We start from the raw sequence: 23,667 nt of genomic DNA, 5'->3' as shown, positions 1-23,667 counted from the left end.
TATGTATATATATATATAACCAATTCCAAATCATTGTTTTATACAAAAATTAGCCATATACAAATTTCAAATAAGTACATGATCTACACCTTATATATTTAATTAACTAAAATAAAACAAAAATTCTTCATATCTTCTTGCAAATTCTTCATGAGCCATACAAAAATATAGCGGCAACAAAAAAAGTAACGGCAACCGCAACCAGCAATCCTAACTTTAACCTACAAAGATGTAATAGTTGAAGTAAGAGAATTTATGTAAAGCAAGTTGTAAAGTTGCCAAAATTAAGCATTATAATAAAGGTACATTGAAAGATCTACTTTCCGCATTAACTCAAGCAAATTAAGTATTAACATGGTTTTAACTCAAGCAAAGCAAGGTCAATATGTCAAGGAAATAATCCCAGGATTAAAGCTTAAGCATGGCTTATTTCATAGGTGATTGAAAGTACACAACCCTCCCAAATTGCTCACCGGGGAGGGACTCTTTATTCTGCAACGAAAATGGCGTTAGCTAATTCAATTTTTCTTTCTTTTTAACTTTTTTTAGGAGTAAAACCTGACCAGGAGAACTCAAACTACCCTACAGATGACTTTACTACAGTGCTATGACAACAATGACCAATAGAGTTGCTATATCCAATTCAAAATCCGGTAAAAAGAGGCTATAATTCATGTCTCTCTTTGCATTCTTCTAAATTATTTTGCATAATTAAATACAATCTCTCTTTTGCATCTTTATAAATCATTTTACATAATTAAAACACAATTTCTCTTTATGCCCTTCAAATCATTTTTCACACGTAATACGCAAGCATAATTAGTGTTATAATTAGAGAGATAATTAGTGTTATAATTAGAGAGATATCGTATCAAAATTATAGAGATTTATTACCTTCCATTCTCCCTTCCCCACACACTAGATTTACTACCCTTTCTTTAAACACAAACAAAATCAAAATCCTCACTTCCTATCTCTTGTATTATTAGAACAAGAATTAGTAGCACATCTCCTAACAAAGGGCTTGTCAACATGATGCCTTGCCAGTTGCCACAAGCCAAATTAAGTATATCAGTCAAACACAAAATAAATAAATGAAACAATTACAAGACAACAATTTTCACATTGCAATGAACTATAAAAAATGGGTTGTAATAGATCTCTATTCCTCATCCATGATTGACAAGGAAAAAATCAACTCCTCTACTAGGCAAGGGGTCTGAGACCATTAAAACCTTAGTACGAGGTCGCCCAACAAGTACTAACTTATGAAATTTTAGAGAAACTTGAGAACTGTTTGTTAAATTTTCTAAATTTTTTTTAATCTAAACCAAAAAAATGTTAAAATTTTCATCTGGTTGATAGTTCTTTTAAAATTATAATATGAAAAACAGAGTTGAAAGGACTCCATTCCAAAGAACATATATAATACAGTATAGTACTTTGACAAATAATCCAAGAAAGAGGAGGTATAAATGCAATAATTTTCACAATAATTTAAAAAGAGGAGGTATAAATACAATAATTATCTCAACAATTTAAAGCACAACTTATGATGCCAAACTATCAGTGAAATGAAAATTTTGCAAAATAGAACTAAACCAACTGTAAAACTAAAAGGTCTACAATCATTCTTCCATGAAAGACATCAAGTCTCAGCTTCTACACATTCACTGCTTAGAGGCATCTAACTATCATCTATATGGCACTAGACATGCTACATATTTAATTGCAGTGCTCAAAATCTATGAATACATCTAGACCACAACTTAAGGCCGATCATCTATTACCATGCACCTGGGCATGGCTTAATTGTTCTTCAATACCACTGTCCACAAGTAAAAATTTTACAGTGAACATTGTAATGGATCAGGTAAATAATTTCTAATTACGCACAAAAAAGAGTAATTTCACTAAATGAATGTGGAAGATTTCAACTGCAAAAATCTTTCACAATTAAATCTTATAATTCTCCACTTTAAAATAAGTAGAGTTTCGGTTAAGAATAAATCTTCAATAAATTACTAAGCCTCCGTTTGCTGGAATGCTGACCCCAGACATTTAACCAAAAAAAGTCTATAGTTCCTATTGTAATTGATGCAAGAATTTGTTATAAAAGGTGTAAACTGTGAGCATCACATTTTAACGTACATAGACATTATCCAAGGAGGCATAACACTAGTAACTAGTAACACACAAAGAAGAGCTTAAACAAATGTTACCAAGCATGAATATTATGTAACAAGGACACTGCACAGCATGACAATGATAACTTCAGAACAAAAAAGACCATGACAAAGTTATTGGGGTGCAATGTGTAATACAGGATCAGGTCTTTCCATGGCAGGAGAAAATCTTGCCAAAATAGGCATGTCTCAGTTACATAGCATACACATATACACCACTTGAAGAAGAAAAAAAAAAAAAAAAAAAAAGGAAAAGAAAAGAAAACCGAGGGAAAAACTTCTATATCCTAAGTATGATCTTGAAAATATTAAAGAATAAAGATGCACAATTTCAAAACAAAAAACTATCTTTTAGGTGCAGATAAACAAAATGAACTTGATGCCGGACCTCTCACATGGATTCTAGACTTGTTTCGATTTTCATGATCATTTTCTTGATGTGTGGAGGACCATGCTTGCTTGTTTGATGTTGAGATTTTGGGAGATTGCTTGGAAACGGTTGAAAAATTGCATACTTGAGGTAGTTTTCTCCCAATGCTTGTTTGCAATATTGGTGCCTCTTTTAAAAGAATGAGCTTAATGTTTGTGGGTATCATTTTTGGAAACCCTCACGGGAATTCACTCGTCCACTAGGGGTAACCCAGGGGTTTAAAAGGCTTGTTGCATATGCTAAATGCAATCGTGTTTCCTACGAAAATGGTGTTATCATTTTACTTGCTTTCCAGTTTATACTTGTTTAATTGTTCATTTCATTCATTTACTTCTTAGTTCATTGCTAGGGACTAGCAATATTTAAGTTTGGGGGTGTGATGAGCACTGAAAAGTGCGTACTTAAACCCGTTAAGCTTAAGCATTCTAGTACCTTTATCTGTCTTACTTTGCCGTTTTAAACTTATTACGTGTTATTTATATTTTCAGGCACTAATCCCAAAATTGAGTTAACTCAGCCAAATAAGAGCTTAATTGAAGCAATCCTGAGATAAACCAAAGGAGGGAGTAAAGTGGAGAAAGAAAGGAGCAAAAAGGAATTAAGTTGTGAAGCTGAAAAGTTCGATCGATCCAACTTAGAGTTCGATCGATCGAACATCTATGATCGATCACAGTACTTCTCGATAGATCCAACCTCGGCCTTTGCTAAAATTCCAAGTTCGATCGATCGAACATCACCTTCGATTGATCGAACCCTATTTTGTCCTATTCAAATGATTGATCTTATCTACAGCTGTACGCCTACCAACCACTTTTGTCCTTTTCCCCATAAATATCTTCAAAATATCTCAGCCTTGTCCTTATCTGGAAGAGTCAGACCACTTCGATCGATCCAAGATGCAGTTCGATCGATCGAACCCATCTTCGATCGATCCAAGTTAAGGTTCAATCGATCGAACTTCCTCCAGCGAGAAAAAGTTAAAGTCTAGCTCATTTACTCCGTCCTTCATCCAATCATTGGAGAATATGCCTTGCACGACCACAGCTCATCATAGGGTGTATTTGACCTACCTATATAAGGAATATAATACACTTTTTGGAGAGGGCTCTAGAGTTTCTTGTCACACATTGAAAATCATCTTGGAGGCTTTTCTTAGAGAGGAAGAAGGGAGGAAGCTAGAGCAACCATTGGAGGAGATCTTCACCAACAAGGAGCAGCCATGGAGTTAGCCCTTGAGGGTTGGATCATCACTACCACGAGTGGCTAGACATCTTCTTGGGGCTAGAGTTAGCCCCAAGCATGCTTTCTATACTATAATCTTGTGTATTATTGAGGGATTAGTGTTGTATGATACATCTTGATATTTATGTATATATAAATCTTGATTATTTCATGGTTTGTATGGTTTAATGCTTCCAATTGACTATTCTATTCTATCCATATGTCTATGTATGCTAGAGTAGGATATTCATGTGCTTATCTCTAGATTTAGTGTTTTTGATGCACGTCTATGTGTATTGATGCTATAGATCTAGAGATTATCAAGATGATATGCTTAATGAATGCTATTTTGGTTCATTTGATGGTTTATGCCTATTCTTGATGGTTTGTGCCTCTCCCCTAGTCTAGATAGCTTTATTTTCATGCTAGTAGTGTAGATTTAGTGTAGTGGTAGTGTAATGTTAGATGGGAGGACAATTTACTCTTGATATTTGATGTTCCATGCTTGTGAGTCCAAATGGCATATTCCTCTAACATTGTGTTGCATGTGGATTGTGAGCTTAATGAAGGATTAATGACTTGTTTTGATCTATTGTGCTATCCCCATGTTGTCTAGACAATATATACTCTATTGTTTAGATATATTGTGCTCTTCACATGATGTTTAGACAATACTTGCTTGATTTGTCATCCTTGCCAATTGAATCAACCTAATGCACACACACCATTATCATATTGCAACACATCCATTACCCTCAATTGATCACTTGTTAGTAGTATAGAAAAGTATTGCTTGGTGGTGATCTCTACACCCCAAGACCTCTCTCTCTCTTGTTTACCTCATATTATTTTATTTAGTTGAATTCAATTTAGCTTAATCAACCAACCAACCAATTGTGTGATCACTCGACCTACTAACCCTAATTACCATAGTTTCACAATTCGATACACCATCAAATCCCTTGGGACGATCCCTACTCGCCCTATCTATATTTTATATAGAGAAAGGTAGTAGTGGCTTTCTATAAATGTAAAACTTGGCCACCTCCTAAATTCACACACAACTTTCAAGCTTTGTTGGTTGTGGCGACTCCATCAAGGAAACCAACAACAAGTTTTTGGCGCCGTTGCCGGGGATTTTAAATTGGCAACGTCGAATTGTGAAATTCAATTAGGATTAGTACTCTTTTGATCGCGTATTTACTTTCTTTTTATTTTCTGTTTTTGATTACTTATTAAGTTTGTTCTTCATTAACAAGGTGCATTGAGCAAGGAGCTAGCAAAGAACTTCAAAGCTAAGGAGCAAAGCAAGCAAAAAGAAAAAAAAAAAAAAAAAATGCTAAAAATGAAGAGTTGCTAAAAAAAAAAAAAAAAAAAAAAAAAAAAAAAAAAAAAAAAAAAAAAAAAATATTTGCTAAGCTAAGCTTTTAAATTTGGAGTTGAAGTGCTAAAGGACTATTGTGAGACCTTCTTACTCAATCTCCTTAGTTAAATCAGGGGCCCACGTGGAGGCATTTATTTGACATACATTGCATTTGAAAATTGTGGTTGTGAAGTTTAATTGCATTGTTGAAAAAGTTGCTTATTCGTGTTGCATTGTGTATGCATGGTCGTCGTTCATTGAGACCTACTCTTGTCCCTCTTGATTTGCATTTAGAATCCACTATTAGGAATCCAAGGGGAAGAGGAAGTTCACATAGAACCAATCTACCAATGGACGCTCTCAATGATGATCATGTTGAAGACCTTAGTCACATAGACCAACAAGGCATCCTTCACCCTAATGTGCAAAATGATAATATGCAAGTTCCATTAGGCATGCCTAGGCCATACATTCATCAACCTCCTCAACAACAAGGCCAAATTCCAATGGGAATTCCAAGGCCAATATATGCACCACAACCCCCCATCATTAATCAAGCTCAATATAACCAAGGTGTCCATGTTGCACCTCAAGTTGCTAATCCACCACTCGCATTGAGAGATCACTATGTGCCTAATGAGTATAATGCACCCACATGCATTCAATTGCCACCATTTAGAGCACACCATTATGAGATTAAAGCACAAACTATCCAAATGCTACCTAACTTTCATGGACTTCCTAGTGAAAAACCTTACAAGCATTTGGATGAGTTTCTTGAAGTTTGTTCTACCGTTCGATACACGGACATGCCGGAAGAAGTTTTAAGGCTGAAACTTTTTCCATTCACCCTTAAAGATAAGGCGAAGTATTGGTTTAACAACCTTAGGCCTTTTTCTATAACTTCTTGGGCAGAAATGCAACAAGAATTTTTGAAAAAGTACTATCCGGTTTCGAAGACCAATGCTATGAGAACCGCCATTAGGGAATTCACACATGGGGAGGGAGAAACTTTCCACGAGGCATGGGAACGCTTCAATGAATTGCTTAGGAAGTGTCCTCACCATGACATGCCTAAATGGCAATTGGTCCAATTCTTCTTTGAAAGCTTATCGGACAATTATAAAGGCATGGTTAATGCTTCAATGGGAGGTTCTTATATAGACCGGCAAGAGGAAGACGTGTGGCGTCTTTATGAGAGCATGAGTGAAAACTCTTTGCATAGAACATTGTCATCTAGGAATGGTAGAAATTCTCAAGGTAGGAAGAGTGTTGGCTTGCATCAAGTTGACCACTCAAATGATATAACCGCCGAGATGAAGTCTTTATCTCAAAAGTTTGATCAATTGATCAATCAAAACTTGGCGAATCAAGTGTCTTCCTTTCCTAACCATTCTCCTAGAGCTCAAAATGAATCATGTATGACTTGTTCTAGTGTTCTTCATTCTACTTCTAATTGTCCTCATGGACAAATTCAAAATGAACCCATTGAGCAAGTTAATGCAACATTTGTGAACCAAGGGAACAATCCTTATGGTAACCATTACAATCCCGGTTGGAGGAATCATCCTAATTTTTCTTGGAAAAACCAAGGGGAGGGCTCGAACTCTTCCCAATGCGGTTTTCAAGGGAAATACATTCCACCTCCACTTCAAAACCAAGGATCCCAAGGTTCAAGACCATATAACTCACAAGGAAATCAATTTGCTAGTTCTCCTTTTCCTAACCAATCTTATTCTCAAGGAAATTCTAGAGGTTCCACTTTTGAGGAAAAGGTTTTAAATGCTTTGGGCACTCTAGAAGCAAATACTCAATTGTTGCATTCTCATTCTCAATCAATTGCCAAGCTAGAAACCCAAGTAGGGCAAATAGCTGAAACACTTAATGCTAGAGAGAAGGGAAAGATGCACATGAATGCCCCAATCAAACAACAATGTGCTGTAGAAACCAAATCCTCATTGGAAGGGCATAATGTTGAGCATGTCAATGCGGTAACAACCTTGAGAAGTGGTAGGGTAGTAGACAATCAAGTTAGAATGCCTAATGAAGAGAGTGAACCGGTACAACCTCAAGTTGTCACCCGTCCCGTTCCACACACTATTCCTCCTTCATTGCATGTGCATGATCTTGAGAATGAGAAGCCCTCAAATTGTGAGTTGAAAGTTGATTTCCAAAGAGATTCATTGAAAACAGTGTTGAAAAATGTGTTTGAGAAAAGTTCTTTGAAAAATGTTATTCATGATTCTTCTTTGAAAAGTGATTTAAAATCCAATGAATCGAACAAGTCCAATGCTGAAAATTCTTTGAAAGAAAATGCTGAAAGAGTTTTTGAAAAAGCTCCATTTCCGGACGCCTTGAAAGGGTCCATTTCAAAAGAAAGGAAAAAGACCAAGAACAATGAGATAATGGATATGTTTAGGCAAGTCACAGTCAATCTTCCACTTTTGGATGCAATTAAGCAAATTCCGGCTTATGCCAAATTCTTGAAGGACTTATGCACCCAAAAGCATAAGAACAAGAGCCAAACATCAAAAAAGGTGGTCTTAACCGAACAAGTGAGTTCCATTCTACAACATAACACTTTGCCAAAGTTTAAAGACCCCGGTGCACCTACAACATCTTGTGTCATTGGTGAACATGTCATTAACCGGGCACTTCTTGACTTAGGGGCTAGTGTTAACCTTCTTCCCTATTCGGTTTATGTCAAATTGGGCCTAAGTGAATTGAAACCGACGTCGGTGGTTTTACAACTTGCCGACCGATCCATTAAGAAGCCTAGGGGGATAATTGAGGATGTGTTGATTAAGATTGATAAGTTCTTCTTCCCGGTTGACTTTGTCGTCATTGACACGGAACCGGTGCCCAATCCAAAGAACCAAATTCCGGTTATCCTTGGCCGTCCTTTCTTGGCAACCTCAAATGCCAACATAAATTGTAGGACGGGGATAATGAAGATTTCTTTTGGGCACATGAGAGTGAATTTGAACATCTTTAACCCTACACCCAATCCATTTGACAAATATGAGGAAGAGGTTAATGTGGTAGAGGAATATCATGATCTTGTTTGTGAAAGGAATGAGCTTTTGTGCATGAACAATGTTTCAAAGCCTTCATCTTCATCTTCAACATTGCATGCAAGAAAAGTGATTTCGAACTCTTGTTGTGAAAGGGCGTGGAAGCCCAAGGAAAGTTTTGACAAGGAACTCAAGACGTCTTTTGAGTTTACCCCAACAAGTTCTTCTAAGAACCATTTGTTGGGAGTGACTCGAAACATCTCTCATCCCAAAAAGGAGGGGATGCATCGCAAGATCTTTGATCCAGGTTAAAAGAACCCTAGGTCTTGCTAGAGATGTTAAAGACTAGCACCGAAATTCGTAGGATGTCAAAACCCTATTCCTCCCTCATTTCTATCTTGCATTTTGATTCTTGCGAAGTCTAGATACTGTTTTTGTGGTTCGTATACATTGGAAGGAACTGAGTAAGGGATTGCATGAGCATTCAAGTCATTTTGAGCATTTAGGCATAATTTCGATCGATCCAAGTTTTGGTTCGATCGATCGAACTTTGGTTCGATCGATCCAACTATGGACTCGATCGATCCAGCTCTCATTTTGCACCCAACACTTAGAAAATTTTTGGACCTGCATCCAAATTCCAAAATGCATGCTCTCGGGATCTCCAAATTTTTAAAAGTTTGATCGATCGTAAACCATTTTGATCGATCGAACTACCTTTCGATCGATCCAACATGTGGTTCAATCGATCATGAGTCCCAACACTTAGAAAAATTTTAGACCTGCATCCAAATTCCAAAATGCATGCTCTCTGGACTTTTCAAAATTTTTCATGTTCGATCGATCGAATTCCAAGTTCGATCGATCCAAGGTTCCAACACGTGTCAACTCTTGAACCCTTAAACTTGTACATTCTTTATCCTCTTCGATCGATTGAAATCTTTCTTCGATCGATCGAAATTTGCATCTCATTAATCTAATTTCCTTTGATTTTTTAAAATTCATTTAAAAAAAAAAAAAAAAAAAGAGAAAAAAAATCCAAAATTTCAAAAAAATGCCATTAAAAGTGGAGACCTAAGTTCGATCGATCGAACTCCATCTTCGATCGATCGAACTCTGCATATCGTGTTTTTAAAATATAACCGAGTTGGATCGATCACTTTGGATCGATCCAACTTCAAAAGGAAACCGAACCCTAGTCTCCCTCTTCTCTCAATCTCATCCTAATCCGGCAAAAACCCAATTCCCAATCATCTTCCCCATCTCCGGCGAGCAAATTCCGGCCAACTCAAGCTTCGCCCCCTCTCTCTCATCTCATCCCTCTCGGTTTTGAGGTAAACCATGAGCCATTTCTTGATTTAAAAGTTTAATCGATGCATGATTCATGATTTTCTATATTGATTTATGTTGTATATGTATTAATCATCCATTTTGAAGCATCAATTTCATGATTATGATATACATATACACACATGCATTCGGCCGAACCAAAATTAGGGATTTTTGATTTGATTTGGCATTTAGGGAGTGTTTGGGTGTTGAGGATTAGATGTTTGGTGTGTAGATGGGCCCACAAACACGTTTGTGTGGGCCCCATGCTCTAGAGCTCACAGATCTGCGACTTTTCAGATTCGGCATTCGCACAGTTCGATCGATCGAACTTGTGCTTCGATCAATCGAAGTAGTGAACTTCATTTCACTACCTTCAATCGATCCAATCTTATGCACTTTCATGCTTCGATCGATCTAAGTGTGGATTGATCCAATTCACTTCGATCGATCCAACTTTTGAATATTTTTCACTTCGACCGATCGAAAATTTCTGTGATCGATCGAACTTAAAGTTCGATCGATCGAACTTTCAAAGATCACATATACACACTCCATTCATCTTGTGTCGTCTTCATGCTATCTTTATATGCACAATGCCTGTGATATTCCACATTGGATGCATTTTATACCTACATTGCTTAGCATGACTCACATTTCATCATTATCATAGATTCATGTCATCCATATTTTGTCTATCTTATTTGACATACATGTTTCTAGTATGCATTTAAATTCTTATATATCTGGCACTGACTTATATATTGAAATTTTCTTGTCTTTTTACAGATCATGCCTCCGCGGTTCAAGACAGTAGCCAAGCGATCTTCGGGACCACAGCGACCCCGCAGATATATACGGCCCAGGATAGAGATGGTTGCAGAGCCATCTCATGCTCAGGAGGAGCCCGCACAGGCTACTCCCCCTCAGTCCCCATCCCACGAGGCTGAGGAGGGAGCTGACCACGTGCCATCTACATCCCAGGCTCCTCCAGCCTTCACACCATCACCTTCTCCTACGCGCCATCAGGGAGATGAAGCCGCCATGCCATCACCGCAGCCACCTCTACCGGCTCAGCGCCGTGACCAGTTGCTGCCGAGATATGCAGCCATGACCGTGGCTCAGGAGTCGTACTTCGATACTGAGTACTTCTCCGAGTCTATCCTGACCCGGTCTGGCTATCAGGATATCATGCAGCGGGGCCTCTCAGCCATCCTTGCCCCAGTCACCGGCCTTGTATACCCGCGACTGGTGCGGCTATTCTTTCAGCATCTCCAGCCCTCGCCACGATCTACCGCAGAGATGATCACTACACTGGACGGCCACGAGATTGTCATCACAGTTGACACTCTGGCCCGTGCTTGCCGGTGCCCACACCGGTGTCCACCTGAGCTTGCAGAGACATACCCGAGGCTGCATAGGCCTTCATTTTCTGACATGGCTGTCTCCTTGACAGGCCATCATGCCGGTGGTCAGACATTCGCCACCAGGACCTTCTTGCCTGACGACCTCTGGTTCATCGACACAATTCTCTTCCAGAACATTTACATGGCGGGCCACAAGATCCAGAGGCGTCATAACTACTTGACAGCTCTTTACGCTTTTTACACGGGCTGCTGGGTATCTATCCCAGTCCTCATCTGGAGCGTGATGAGGTTGCTGTATGATTCTTTCATTTCCAGGAAGGACCGTAAGTGGTCCAAGGTCCTGCCCTTCGGACACCTCATCACGCAGATCCTTCTTGACCAGCACTACAGAGTGCCCCCAGATGAGGAGCCCCTTGCACGGTCCAGCTTCTATAGGATGGAGCGACTGGAATAAGAGCTATAATGCTCTTATTCGGAGTCTTCAGGAGCCAGCTGTAGAGGCAGCAGCTGAACTAGAGGATGAGGAGACAGCCCAGGCACAGCCGGCACCTCCAACAGCAGCAGATATCGCAGCGGATGACGCACCAGTCGGTCCGGCTACCGATCGCATGGACATTGACCTGGAGCGACCTGCAGAGGAGTATGCCAATGCTGCAGATGATACTGATGCCGATGATACCAGTGATCAAGCCGCTGCTCAGGAGCGAGTTCGGGAGTCTTCTTCAGAGGCATCTCTACCTGAGTCTCCAGTTCCCACTCCCGGATTCGGAGCACGCTTGCAGACACTGGAGGAGGACATAGTAGCCATACGAGCCGACATCACTGCCCACTGAGCTGAGTTCACCTCTTTCAGGGCGGATGTCATGGCTTGCTTTGCCGATCTCTCCAGCTGACTCCCTGCACCTGCACCCGCACCTGCACCTCCAGCCACTGCAGATCTTCACGATCAGGCCTCCTGAGACTCCACTTCCAGTTGTTATATGCTTTCATTTCTTTTATTCTGGATCTGTATTATACTATCACTGTTACTGTATTATACTTTGCGGCCGGTCTGTCGGCTTTATTATTTTATTGATGTACCTGCACTTTATATTCTCTATATATTGCTTTTTGATTATAGATGTCTCTTAGTATCTCATATTTGTATGTTTGACTCCATCAGGTACACCACAGTGACTTCAGTGAGAGAGTGCTGCCCAATTTTTCAGGACCACTCTTACACCTCTCTCTCTATTATCTATTTATCCCATTTTACACTTGCATGTCCACTATGCACTGATTATCCTATCTTGTTATCTAATGAGTTTATCCGAGTGCAAACTTTTCAGGACCACAGTTTATCCCAAGTTTGGGGGGGCCATGCCACCCACTTTGGATACTTCTATCGCGATCATTCATGTCTAAAGCACTGGTATACTCTTTCCTTTGTTCTTTTCACACATTGAGGACAATGTGCAGTTTAAGTCTGGGGGTATTGGTGTATATTTCAGTGTTACTTTAAAATTCAAATTTTGAGCATGTCTTGTGTATTTGAGGGATATTTCTATACTTGGTCCATTTCTAGCTATGATTTTGATCTTTTGAGGACTATATTGCTTAAAATTTAAAAATTGCTTGACTTGAGAGTCCAATACTCCTTGTATGCCTTAAGGATGCCATTTAGGAGTAAATTTTTCAAAAGATTGATATCTTGCTCGCATTTATGGTCCACATCATCCTGAATTTGTGATTGTTTTGAGATTCATTCTAGGATTCTACACTAGCACCGGTGCACACTAGCATTCATTTGTGGGGTACATGCTTTGTTGATTATTGAATTGGTTATATCCCAATTGGGCTAGTAGTACATTGAAAGCTTTCATTCTTGATAAAGGTGGATAACAACCCCTTTTCATTGAGTAGCCGAGATTCTTGCCTCATTAAGCAGTGAACTTCTCGCGCCGAAAGGTGGAGGGCCCAAACTTTAGGTTAATAATTGATTATTTCAAAACAAAAAAAAAAAGAAAAAAAAGTTGCAAAAGTAATAAAAGTGAGGACTTCTCCCAAAAGGTGAGAAGTAGGAAATGATTAGATGGTTGTTGTCTTGATTTGTTGCCTAGTTGATTTGAGTTTGTAAGTCCGTAGGGGTGTCTTAACACCTAATGCCCTAAAGCCATCCGGTTTGGGAGTCATTGACCTAAAGCTCGCTACATGAATCTTCTAGAAAGCTTAAGAGATCAACACATTGCACAATATTTCCATCTTTGATCCTCAATAAAAAAAAAAAAAAGAAGAAAAAAAAAGAAAAAAAAAATAGAGTGAAAAGAATAAGCGCACCTAGAACAATAAAGCTTTAAAAAAAGGTCCACTCTCTTATCTTGATGATCGGTACTAGATTTGTGTGCTAGTTTGAGGGTAAGGATGTGATTACTTCTCTAGTTAGCTAAGATAGCAACACACTTGATGCCAGACCTCTCACATGGATTCTAGACTTGTTTCGATTTACATGATCATTTTCTTGATGTGTGGAGGACCATGCTTGCTTGTTTGATGTTGAGATTTTGGGAGATTGCTTGGAAACGGTTGAAAAATTGCATACTTGAGGTAGTTTCCTTCCAATGCTTGTTTGCAATATTTGGTGCCTCTTTTGAAAGAATGAGCTTAATGTTTGTGGGTATCATTTCTGGAAACCCTCACTAGACTTCACTCGTCTACTAGGGGTAACCTAGGGGTTTAAAAGGCTTGTTGCATATGCTAAATGCAATCGTGTTCCCTACGAAAATGGTGTTATCATTTTACTTACTTTCCAGTTTATACTTGTTTAGTTGTTCATTTCATTCCTTTACTTCTTAGTTCATTGCTAAGGACTAGCAATATTTAAGTTTGGGGGTGTGATGAGCACTGAAAAGTGCGCATTTAAACCCGTTAAGCTTAAGCATTCTAGTACCTTTATCTATCTTACTTTTCCGTTTTAGACTTATTACGTGTTATTTATATTTTCAGGCACTAATCCCAAAATTGAGCTAACTCAGCCAAATAAGAGCTTAATTGAAGCAATCCTGAGATAAACCAAAGGAGGGAGCAAAGTGGAGAAAGAAAGGAGCGAAAAGGAATTAAGTTGTGCAGCTGAAAAGTTCGATTGATCCAACTTAGAGTTCGATCGATCGAACATCTATGATCGATCACAGTACTTCTCGATAGATCCAGCACTTCAATCGATCCAAGATGCAGTTTGATCGATCGAACCCATCTTCGATTGATCCAAGTTAAGGTTCGATCGATTGAACTTCCTCCAGCGAGAAAAATTTAAAGTCCAGCTCATTTATTCCGTCCTTCATCCAATCATTGGAGAATATCCCTTGCACGACCACAGCTCATCATAGGGTGTATTTGACCTACCTATATAAGGAATATGATACACTTTTTGGAGAGGGCTCTAGAGTTTCTTGTCACACATTGAAAATCATCTTGGAGGCTATTCTTGGAGAGGAAGAAGGGAGGAAGCTAGAGCAACCATTGGAGGAGATCTTCACCAACAAGGAGTAGCCATGGAGTTAGCCCTTGAGGGTTGGATCATCACTACCATGAGCGGCTAGACATCTTCTTGGGGCTAGAGTTAGCCCCAAGCATGCTTTCTATACTCTAATCTTGTGTATTATTGAGGGATTAGTGTTGTATGATACATCTTGATATTCATGTATATATAGAACTTGATTATTTCATGGTTTGTATGGTTTAATGCTTCCAATTGACTATTCTATTCTATCCATATGTCTATGTATGCTAGAGTAGGATATTCATGTGCTTATCTCTAGATTTAGTGTTTTTGATGCATGTCTATGTGTATTGATGCTATAGATCTAGAGATTATCAAGATGATATGTTTAATGAATGCTATTTTGGTTCATTTGATGGTTTATGCCTATTTTTGATGGTTTGTGCCTCTCCCCTAGTCTAGATAGCTTTATTTTCATGCTAGTAGTGTAGATTTAGTGTAGTGGTAGTGTAATGTTAGATGGGAGGACAATTTACTCTTGATGTTTGATGTTCCATGCTTGTGAGTGCAAATGGCATATTCCTCTAACATTGTGTTACATGTGGATTGTGAGCTTAATGAAGGATTAATGACTTGTTTTGATCTATTGTGCTATCCTCATGTTGTCTTGACAATATATGCTCTATTGTTTAGATATATTATGCTCTTCACATGATGTTTAGACAATACTTGCTTGATTTGTCATCTTTGCCAATTGAATTAACCTAATGCACACACACCATTATCATATTGCAACACATCCATTACCCTCAATTGATCACTTGTTAGTAGTATAGAAAAGTATTTCTTGGTGGTGATCTCTACACCCCAAGACCTCTCTCTCTCTTGTTTACCTCATATTATTTTATTTAGTTGAATTTAATTTAGCTTAATCAACCAACCAACCAATTGTGAGATCACTCGACCTACTAACCCTAATTACTATAGTTTCACAATTCGATAGACCATCAAATCCCTTGGGACGATCCCTACTCGCCCTATCTATATTTTATATAGAGAAAGGTAGTAGTGGCTTTCTATAAATGTAAAACTTGGCCACCTCCTAAATTCACACACAACTTTCAAGCTTTGTTGGTTGTGGCGACTCCATCAATGAAACCAACGACAATATGTTTATGTATGCTAGAATAGATGTTCATATGCTTGTCTCTAGATGTTGTGTTATTGATGCATGTCTATGTGTAATGATACTATAGATTTGGAGATTGACAAAACATAGTGCTCGAAAGAATGCTCTTGTGATTCTCTTGATGGTTCATACTTATTTCTTGATGGATTGTGCCTCTCCCCTAGTTTATTTTCATGCTAGTAGTGTAGATGTAGTGTAGTTGTATTGTAGTGTTAAATGGGAGGACAATCTATTCTTGTTGTTTGATGATCCAAGCTTTTGAATGCAAGTAGCATATGTCTCTATCCTTGTGTTGTATTTGGATTGTGAGCTTAATGAAAGGATTAATAACTTGTTTTGATTTATTGTGCCTTTCACATGTTGTTTAGACAATATATGCTTCATTGCTTAAATATATTGTGCCTTTCACATGATGTTTAGACAATACATGCTTAACTAGTCATCTTTGCTTATTGAATCAACCAAACACACACACACCAATATTGCAACACACCATTTGCCCTCATTAGTCACTTGTCAATGGTATTGATGAGCGCTGAAAAGTGCGTATTAAAACCCCTTAAGCTTAGGCATTCTAGTACCTTTATTTATCTTACTTTACCATTTTAGATGAATTTCGTATTATTTCCATTTTTAGGCACTTATCCCGAAGATAAGCTAACTTAGCCAAATAAGAGCTTAATTGAAGCAATTACGGGATTAAACAAACAAAGGAGCAAAATGGAGAAAGAAGAAAGCAAATGAAGCAAAAAGTGGGAAGCAGCAAAGTTCGATCCATCCAAGTTCAAGGTTCGATCGATCGAACAATGATCGATCTCAGCACTTCAAGATAGATCCAAGCCTAGACCCAAAAGCATAAAGTCCCAAAAGTTCGATCGATCCAACACCATCCTTCGATCGATCGAACACTTTTGTCCTTATTCAAATGATTGATCCTATCCACAGCTGTACCACCCACTAACCACGTTTTTCCTTTTCCCATAAATATTTCCCAAAATATCTCGGATTTGTCTTTTTCCAAAAATCTCAGCCAATTCGATCGATCCAAGTCTAAGGTTCGATCGATCGAACTTCCTCCAGTGCGAAAAAGTTAAAATTCCATCTCATTGAAAGTTATCCTTTATCCAATCATTAGGGAATATTGTGTGCACGACCCCAACTCATTTTGGGCGTCATTTTGACCTACCTATATAAGGATAAGGATTGCTTTTTACAATGGGAGCCAACATTATTTTCATATCATCTCTTGGAGAGCAAGCTTAGAGGAGGAGGAGGCTAAAGACACCATTGGAGTTCTTTATAAACAAGGAACATATTTCAACCATGGAATTAGTCCTTGAGGGTTGGAGCAACATCACCATGAGTGGCTAGACATCCTCTTGGGGCTAGAGTTAGCCCCAAACATGCTTTCTATACCTTAATCTTGTGTATTATTGAGGGATTAGTGTTGTAATTAATGTTTTGACACTTTGATATATATATAGATCTTGTTTATTCAATGATTTATGTGGTTTAATGCTTCCAAATGATCATTCCATTCTATCCATATGTCTATGTATGCTAGAATAGATGTTCATGTGCTTGTCTCTAGATTTTGTGTTATTGATGCATGTCTATGTGTATTAATGCTATAGATTTGGAGATTGTCAAAACATAGTGCTTAAAGGAATGCTCTTGTGATTTTCTTGATGGTTCATGCTTATTCCTTGATGGATTGTACCTTTCCCCTAGTTTATTTTCATGCTAGTAGTGTAGATGTAGTGTAGTTGTAGTATAGTGTTAAATGGGAAGACAATCTATGCTTGTTGTTTGATGATCCAAGCTTTTGAATGCAAGTAGCATATATCTCTATCCTTGTGTTGTATTTGGATTGTAAGCTTAATGAAGGATTAATGACTTGTTTTGATTTATTGTGCCCTTCACATGTTGTTTAAACAATATATGCTTCATTGCTTAGATATATTGTGCCTTTCACATGATGTTTAGACAATACATGCTTAACTAGTCATCCTTGCTTGTTGAATCAACTAAACAAACACATACCAATATTGCAACACACCATTTGCCCTCATTAATCACTTGTCAATGATATAGAAGTGCATTGCTTGGTGGTGATCTCTAAACCCCAAGATCTCTCTCTCTTACTTACTCTTAATTGCATTTTCTTTGCTATTACTTAGTTTAATTTAGTTGCTCTTTAATCAACCAACCAACCAATTGTTTGATCACTCGACTTACTAGCCCTAATAACGATTCCACGACATTGCTCGATCCTCACAATCCCTTGGGACGATCCCTACTCGCCCTAGCTATATTTTTAGTGAAAGGTAATAGTGGCTTCTATAAATGTAAAACTCTTGGCCCTCGCCTTAATGCACACTCATGCTTGATGTGGTGGGGCGGCACGAACTGCATCAGTTTTTGACGCCGTTGCCGAGGATTGATTGATTAGATTGGGCAACGTCGGATTTATGGAATTGATTAGGATTAGTACTCTTTTGATCGTGTCTTTACTCTATTTTTTTTATTTTTTTATTTTTCTTTTTGGTTACTTGTTGTGTTGTTCTTATTTAACTAAGTGCATTGTTGGAGAGGAGCAAGCAAAGGAGCCATCAAGCATTCAAGCAAGCAAAGAAAGTAAAAAGCTAAAAATTCTAAAATTGCTAAGCTAAGCTTTAAATTTGGAGTTGAAGTGCTAAAGGACCTTTGTGAGACTTTCTTTACTCAATCCCTTAGTTAAATCGTCCCCGCGTGGAGGCTTATTTTTAATTATCTTGCATCATTTTTGTTAAAGCATAGTAGTATGAATTAAATGTATGTGGAAGAAGTCTAATTGCATTGTTGTGAAGGCATAGTGTTTGTCATTCTTTGTGTTTCTCTGTGTTTAGCATTGTGCATGCATGGACGTCGTTCATTGAGACCAACTTTTGTCCCTCTTGATTTGCATTTTGAATCTATCGTTAGAAATCTTAGGGGAAGAGGAAGTTCAAATAGAGTCAATCTATCAATGGATGACCATAATGACAATCATGTTGAGGACCTTGGTCACATAGACCAACAAGGTATCCTTCATCCCAATGTGCACAATGAGAACATACAAGTACCATTAGGCATGCCTAGGCTATTCATTCACCAACCACCACAACAATAAGGCCAAGTTCCATATGAAATGCCAAGGCCAATGTATGCTCCACAACCTCCCATCAACAATCAAGGAATTCAAAACCAAGGTGTTCATGTTGCACCTCAAGTAGCTAATCCACCTCTTGCTTTAAGAGACCATTATGTGCCTAATGAGTATAATGCACCTATATGCATCCAATTGCCTCCATTTAGAGCACATCATTATGAAATTAAGCCACAAACCATTCAAATGCTTCCTAACTATCATAGACTTCCAAGTGAAGAACCTTACAAGCATTTGGATGAGTTTCTTGAAGTACGTTCCACCGTAAAATATATGGACATGCCAGAAGAGGTTTTAAGACTCAAACTTTTTCTATTTACCTTCAAAGATAAGGCATAGTATTGGTTTAACAATCTTAGGCCTTTTTCAATCACTTCTTGGGCAGAAATGCAATAAGAGTTCTTGAAGAAGTACTATCCGATTTCTAAGACCAATGCCATGAGAACCTCAATTCAAGAATTTTCACATGGGGATGGAGAAACGTTTCATGAGGCATGGGAACGCTTCAATGAATTGCTTAGGAAGTGTCCACATCATGACATGCCCAAATGGCAATTAGTTCAATACTTCTTTGAGAGCTTATCGGACAACTATAAGGGCATGGTTGATGCTTCCATGGGTGGCTCATACATTGATAGGCATGAAGATGACGTGTGGTGTCTCTATGAGAGCATGAGTGAAAATTCTTTGCATAGAAGACTATCATCTAAGAATGGTAGAAATTCCACAAGGTAGGAAGAGTGTTGGCTTATATCAAGTCGACCATTCAAATGAAATAGCCACCAAAATGAAGTCTTTATCTCAAAGGTTTGATCAATTTTTGATTAACCAAAACTCGGCGAACCAAGTATCTTCCTTCCCTAACCATTCTCATCGTGCATCAAATGAAACATGTATGACTTATTCTAGTGTTCTTCATTCTACTTCTCATTGTCCTCAAGGACAAGTGCAAAGTGAACCTAATGAACAAGTCAATGCGGCTTTTGTGAACCAAGGGACCAATCCTTATGGTACTCATTATAATCCAAGTTGGAGGAATCATCCGAATTTCTCTTGGAAAAACCAAGGAGAGGGCTCAAACCCTTCCCAAGGCGGTTTTCAAGGGAAGTACATTCCACCTCTACTTCAAAACCAAGGATCCCAAGGTTATAGACCCTATCAATCACAAGGGAATCAATTTGCTAATTATCATGTTCCCAACCAATCTTATTCCCAAGGTAATACTAGAAGTCTCACCTTTGAAGAGAAAGTTTTGAATGCTTTGGGCACTTTAGAGGCTAACACTCAATTGCTTCATTCTCACTCTCAATCTATTACGAAGCTAGAAACCCAAGTAGGGCAAATAGCAAGCACTCTCAATGCAAGAGAGAAGGGAAATATGCCTATAAATGCCCCACCTAAGCAACAATGCGTTGTGGAAACCCATTCCTCATCGGAAGGCCACACCATTGAACATATTAATGCAGTGACTACCTTGCGGAGTGGTAGGATTGTGGACAACCAAGTTGGAATGTCCAATGAAGAGAGTGAACTGGTGCAACCTCAAGTTGTCACCTATCCCGTTTCACATCCCATTCCTCTTTCATTGCATATACATGACCTTGTAAATGAGAAAGTTTTGAAAGATGTGTTTGAAAAAGAAATTTTGAAAAATGATGTTGAAAAGGTTTTGTTGAAAAATGATTTGAAAACTGTGTTGAAGAGGGTTCAAAAGAAAATTTTGAAAAAGTGTTTAAACCAAAGATTCCATTTCCGGATGCCTTAAAAGGATCCATTTCAAAAGACAAGCAAAAGGTAAAAACCAATGAAATCATAGAAATATTTAGGCAAGTGAAAGTTAATCTTCCACTATTGGATGCAATCAAGCAAATTTCGACTTATGCCAAATTCTTGAAAGACTTATGCACCCAAAAGTGGAAGAACAAGAGCCAAGCACCAAGAAAAGTGGTTTTGACCGAGCAAGTAAGCTCAATTTTGCAACATGTAACGACCCGGTCATTTGCCTTCCTTTCCTTTTTTCCTAAAATTTTACGAATGAATTTTTTTCGTTTAATTATTTTTTCTGAGCTCTGTATCGTGTCGCTTAGTGTCATCTCGAGTGGTCAGGATTGGTTTCTGAGACTCTTTCATGTGAATTGACAACTTCTTTTGAGGACCGAGTCATTTTCGCATTTTTCGTTTTTCAAACACTATGCGCTATTTCGTCTTTTCCCTATCTTGTCATTTTCCCTATTTCGTCTTATCTCCATTTGTCAGTTTTTGGCACAACCTCACTTCTCATGCTCGGAGTTGGTTTTTGACTTCACGTGCCTTCATCTTCAGTGGTTTCCTCGAAATACGTATCTTTACTTTTGCAAGAAAGTACTCTAGTTACTCCCGGTGTCCAAAGGGGCATAGATGCACAATTCTTCAGAATCTTTTTCATTTCTTGGGGTGTTTTTCGTAAATATCTTTTGAAGATATTTTATTTCAGGGGCATCTAAGAAAATATCTTTTAGAAGATATTTTCATTCTGGGGCAATTTCGTAGTTAACCCTTTTTGTAGGGGCCATTATGCAATTAACGAAAGTTATTGCAAAAATGTCTCATCTGGAGCCTCGATCCTCGTACGGGATTCATTTTCACTTTTTGTTGACTCATAAATTCATAAAATTTCCTTCTGGTCATTTTTCTCCAGTTTCAGAGTTTTTGGACCCGGTTGCTGTCGAACTTGTTTGGGGCATAACTTTCTGCTCGGGATTCAGTTTTCAACGCCGTTTCTTCCGTTGTTCATATTTTCTCATTTTAAATCTTTTTCATTCACAGAGTTTTTCCGTTTGAGTGTGTTTGCTCAAATTCCACTTTTCCGGACTCGACGGGGCACTTTCGGGGCACTTTTTGAGATTTCTATAAATAGGTTGCCCTAATCCTTAAAATCAGATTTTCAGCCTCCTTCTTCCTCTTTGGCCGGCAGCCATGGGAGCACCTTGAGTTGCCACTTTCTCTCTCCTCCTTTGATCCACTTTTCCTTGATGAAAATTCTTCGGCCTTAACGTTTAATGCTTGTCTTGACGCCACGCATCTTTCACCCTTATTAGAAATCATTTCCGACCATTTATTGAGTTTAGTGTTGAGGTCAAGTTGTGATTTTTATGGGGCTTCTTGGAGATTCATGTAGATCATGTTGTCCCCGACAAAACCTAGGAGTTTCGTCGGATTTAAAGCCGTTTCAATTCGGTGGGGATTTGAGATTTTCATCTCAAATTGAGGTAGGGGGTGTTTTAGGTTATATTCTTGCTATCTTGTATTCTATTGATGTGTATACAACCCATATGCTCACTTTTGGTTCAAGATCTAGAAATTGATTTAAATGTGATTTAAATTCTACTTAATTGTACCATGCTTGTTTTCCAATTTTGACTTGACATATGGCATGACTATGACTTAATCCTTGATATATATTAATTTGAGATCATTTGAATAACCTTTGAAATCTAGAGATTTAGTAAATTTTAAATTAATTAAATTATACATGATGATAGCTTGCTCACTTTGTGAAATTGATATGATATTTGCAATCACCATGAAATGGACATTCACATATATTATTTTGAGAATTTTTGGACATCTTTGATTTTTAGAGAAATTAGCTTAATTAATTTCTACTTAGTATTCTAAAGAATTAGACTTGTACTGTGTTCTTAAATCAAGTTATGATATGTTGTATAACATATTTAAATTGGGATTAATTGCATGAGAATTGCAACTTTTAATTTATATTTAACTTTAGTGAAAGTTTAATTCACATGGTCTTAAATTGAATGAAATAAACTTGTAATATGATATTACATTAGTTCTTGGCATGTTTTCCAACATAGGTTAATTTGAGGGCATTTGGTTAAGTTTGAAAATCAAGATATTTTAATTAAAAGAATTAATTAAAATCTATTTTGTGATCCCATTAGCTTAATTAAGGTTTTAACTTGATATTTGTATTGGCCATGACTTGTTTACTAGCATGTATTAATTTGGGACTATTAGAAGTCGTTTTAGAGCCTTGGGATTTAAATTAGCATGATTTAATTAAAGTTCTACCTTGTTGTTCTAACAACCTAATTGAGTTTTAGAATGGATAGAGGTGATGACCTTGCCATGTCCCTTAAAATGTGTTAAATTGAGGTTAATTGGAATTGAATCGGAATCTATAGAATTTAATTGTGTTTATCTATTTAAATTATATCAATTTGCTCCATGATCTAGTTGTGTTTTAGAAGTGGTTTCTATATTCAAATCATCGACTTAGACTTGTTGTATATTCATTTGGTTATGCTTTGAACATTGGATAACATAGTTGTTATGTTTGTGCTCATGAGAATATGTTTTCCTTATTGAATATATTGTTGCCTTGTGTAATGATTTGCACATTTCGTATTTAACATCATTCATGCATAGCGTGTAACGAATCGCACACTGAAGATTCGATATTCATCATATCATATTAGTTGTGAATTTAGAGTATGTATTGTATAGGTTTCCAAATTTGGTTGTGCTTGGTAGATAGTTGATTATCTTGCATATTCCTGTTGATATATGCGTTGTTGCACAACTTGTTGATTTTGAAAACTTGGGGATGTGTTGTGTCTCTTGAGACCGTTGTTTTGTCTTTTGCTTCCGCATTTCGGATCCGTTATCGGGTCATCTTTCGGTTCATCACTGACGCACTGGGTTGAAAAACTTAGGTCGTCACACAACATAACACTCTTCCAAAGTTTAAGGACCATGGTTCACCCACTACATCATGCATTATTGGTGATCATATCATTAATCGGGCGCTTCTTGACTTAGAAGCAAGTGTTAACCTTCTTCCATATTCGGTTTATGTCAAATTGGGCCTAGGTGAATTGAAACTGACGTCGGTAGTTTTGCA

The 23,667-nt window shown here is 37.8% G+C and overlaps 1 pseudogene; it reads right to left on the bottom strand.

Annotated features, from left to right (window-relative positions):
• Nucleotides 1-19,204: 19,204 nt before the first annotated feature.
• LOC132272064 (small nucleolar RNA R71) lies at nt 19,205-19,303 on the bottom strand (annotated as a pseudogene).
• Between the last annotated feature and the right edge of the window lie 4,364 nt (nt 19,304-23,667).

Source organism: Cornus florida, unplaced genomic scaffold, assembly GCF_030987335.1.
Source record: "Cornus florida cultivar Cherokee Brave unplaced genomic scaffold, ASM3098733v1 CherokeeBrave_3.0.0_Hap2_Chr08, whole genome shotgun sequence".
Classification (NCBI taxonomy): Eukaryota; Viridiplantae; Streptophyta; class Magnoliopsida; order Cornales; family Cornaceae; genus Cornus; species Cornus florida.
The sequence above is the reverse complement of the archived record's forward strand: the minus strand, read 5'-3'. Positions and strand labels throughout refer to the sequence as shown.